At 45.5% G+C, this 3556-nt stretch overlaps 1 pseudogene; it reads right to left on the reverse strand.

Annotated features, from left to right (window-relative positions):
* Positions 1-1513: 1513 nt before the first annotated feature.
* Positions 1514-2762, reverse strand: LOC135538879 (collagen alpha-2(VIII) chain-like; annotated as a pseudogene).
* Positions 2763-3556: the final 794 nt, after the last annotated feature.

Here is a 3556-nt window from a genome sequence, read left to right on the forward strand (position 1 = left end):
AGAATATATTCAAGGCATAATGTACAGACAAAGGTATAGTAGGATGTGTATACAGTGGGGGTAAACCTGTGCATATAGTGGTAATGAAAGAGATATTGTCTCTAGAAATAGCATTTAAACCAGGTGATGTCACTGTGTGTTTGGGGGGTTGAACTAAATTGTTAGCTGAGGCATGTTGAGCAGTGCTAGAGGCTCTACAGTGAAATAAAACAATAGTTACAAACCAGAACAGCAATAGACACGGCATGGTGACGTTAGGGAAAGGCATGCATAGCCGGGTGATCATACAAGTCCAGTGCGTGGCTTCAGGCAGCTAGCGGCACGGGGCTAGCAGGCTAACAGAAAGTCCTTAGAGGGATGACTTGACAGAGGAAGTCTTTTGTGGCCCCCTCGTGCAGTTACATCAGCGGACGGATCAGCAGGGCTCCGTGTGGTAAACCAGGCCAATTGGCAAAATATGGCCGAAGAAATGTGTCCGAAGGGATTCTTAAGCCAGCAGTCCAATGTGCTTTAGATAGCTAACAGGCCGCAGATTAGCGGCTGTGCGTTCAAGGGTCGTTAGCTGCTATAATTCCAGGTGGGAAAAAAAGAAGAAAAAAATCATAATAAAAATGTAAAAAAATAAATAAAAAATAGGTTCAGAGCAGAGTAGGAATCCGGAGATCTCGAGAAGAATAAGTCCGACTAGCTCTGGTTTGAGTGGCGCTGTACAGACTGGCGAGAGTTGTCCGGGATAAAGGTAGCTGATGACCGCTAGCAAAGGATAGCTGACTGCTAGCTAGTGGCTTCGAACTGTATTCGATGGGCCTCGGAATGTATTCGATGGGCCTCGTAAGCCAACAGCCCATTGTTCTCTAGACAGCTAGCATTTAGCTGCGAAGGACGGAAGGTGAGAAGGTTCAGAGCTTGCGATAGGAATCCGAGGATATGGAGAGAAAAATAGGTCCGGTATGCTCTGGTTGAATCGCGTTATACAAACTGGCTAGAGCTTTCCGCTTTCCTAGAGTTTAGCTGATAACCGTTAGCTGGCTATTTAGCTGGCTAGTTAGCTGGCTAGTTAGCTGGCTAGTTTATGTTGGAGAGATTCCAGTAATATAGGTAAAGACAAATACTTTAGAGAAAAAGCAGGTCCACACCACCTTGGGTGAGGCGGGTTGCAGGAGAGTATTTTGAAGTAAGGATTGAGAAAACTATAAAAAGATATGCGAAGAAAAATATATATACATGGGACACGACAAGACAAAGGACAAATACGTCTGACTGCTACACCATCTTGGATCTACTGCTCCAATGCTCTAACCATTAGGCTACCTGCCGCCCCATGTTTGCGATGTTACACTGCAGGGACCGCTCAACAATTATCACAAATATGTGATTGTAAGTGTGTTAAATATCTTACGTGGACACATCATTTTTCATCTTTGTATTCTTCAGTTTTAACAGTTAATGAAATAAGCATTTCCAATTCATGATAATAGTCATGCACTGTAATTTTAGTATTTTAGGCCTACTTTCACTTATTATCGATAGGAAATAGAAGGTAACTACTGAACATGCTAATTCTGCTGTTGACAAAGATTCTATTGCCACTCCAGAGAACAACATAGACCTGGTCTCCTTCCGCTAGGTCTAGCGTGACTCCATTCACCTCGCTGTGGTAAATGCCAGATTTTTGGGTTGGCATGTTCATAGATGGCAGCCATTTTCACACTGTTCCTATGCAATGCTGCGTTCACCTGCCCTGAATTTCCCACACTACAAGTGAATATGAAGTAGAAGGCCCCTCCCACAGGTGTGGTAAAGATACCTGTATCAGTTGAGAAAGCAAGATGGACAAAAATAACTTTGTGTAATTATGATGGGGAATAACCGAAAATAGGACATACTGCTAAAGATGAAGTGTGGAGTGAAAACAGATGGACGGAAGGAGTGTTACAAAGACACCTCAGTAAAATACATAAAGGTGCAATCTGTATCTTTCATTATTGCCAGTGGCAACTCAAGGTACTACAAACACTTGATCAAGAACCGAAAGATAAAACCAACTATTTGATTTGCCAAGTCCCACCCTCTCAGTTTACAAACAAGTGTAAGGGCAGCAATATTGACACAAAAGTTACATATTGCACCTTTTAATATGATGTTGAAAGACCTATCTAGTGGGTAAATACCTGGATCTGGGTTATATGCTTCATCAATGTTTATAGTGATCTTCTTGTACACCAGGGTGACGTCTTTGTTGAAAGGCTGCAAGTCATAATGTTCGTCATTGACCATAAGTGAAGCGAAGAAGGACAGTTTTAGTTTCACTTGTAGAAAAACACAATATGTTCAAATTACTACACATCATGTTTGATGCCAGATTGATTGACAGCCTGAGCCTATGCACGTCTCACCACAGATACAGGAGATACAGGAGATACAGGAGATACAGGGGATGATGAACACACACGGCCACGACGTTGTGACATGGTCCCCTGCATGCCCCTAGCAATACTGACACACGATGACAAAACAATATAAGAATTACACTGTCCAGTTTCTCCACTCGGGCTGTCAGTTCCCTCAGCAGTCTGTCCACCTCGAACGGGAAAGCTGGTGTGGTGGGAAGCAGGTCGCGCGATGTGGAAACAGGAACACTCTGTCTGAGCCCGAGTCTTAACACAACAGCACAGCAACACCACCGCAGCTAAAACAATCTCAGAGCTTACAATGAACTGGTGTGAGGTGTTTGTTGGGGTGTCTGACCACCCTTCACACATTGAGTTATATATTAATTACATTTACATTTACATTTAAGTCATTTAGCAGACGCTCTTATCCAGAGCGACTTACAAATTGGTGAATTCACCTTCTGACATCCAGTGGAACAGCCACTTTACAATAGTGTATCTAAATCATTTAAGGGGGGTGAGAAGGATTACTTTATCCTATCCTAGGTATTCCTTGAAGAGGTGGGGTTTCAGGTGTCTCTGGAAGGTGGTGATTGACTCCGCTGTCCGCTGGTGTCGTGAGGGAGTTTGTTCCACCATTGGGGGGCCAGAGCAGCGAACAGTTTTGACTGGGCTGAGCGGGAACTGTACTTCCTCAGTGGTAGGGAGGCGAGCAGGCCAGAGGTGGATGAACGCAGTGCCCTTGTTTGGGTGTAGGGCCTGATCAGAGCCTGGAGGTACTGGGGTGCCGTTCCCCTCACAGCTCCGTAGGCAAGCACCATGGTCTTGTAGCGGATGCGAGCTTCAACTGGAAGCCAGTGGAGAGAGCGGAGGAGCGGGGTGACGTGAGAGAACTTGGGAAGGTTGAACACCAGACGGGCTGCGGCGTTCTGGATGAGTTGTAGGGGTTTAATGGCACAGGCAGGGAGCCCAGCCAACAGCGAGTTGCAGTAATCCAGACGGGAGATGACAAGTGCCTGGATTAGGACCTGCGCCGCTTCCTGTGTGAGGCAGGGTCGTACTCTGCGGATGTTGTAGAGCATGAACCTACAGGAACGGGCCACCGCCTTGATGTTAGTTGAGAACGACAGGGTGTTGTCCAGGATCACGCCAAGGTTCTTAGC

The sequence above is a fragment of the Oncorhynchus masou genome, unplaced genomic scaffold (genome assembly GCF_036934945.1).
Source record: "Oncorhynchus masou masou isolate Uvic2021 unplaced genomic scaffold, UVic_Omas_1.1 unplaced_scaffold_7___fragment_6___debris, whole genome shotgun sequence".
Classification (NCBI taxonomy): domain Eukaryota; kingdom Metazoa; phylum Chordata; class Actinopteri; order Salmoniformes; family Salmonidae; genus Oncorhynchus; species Oncorhynchus masou.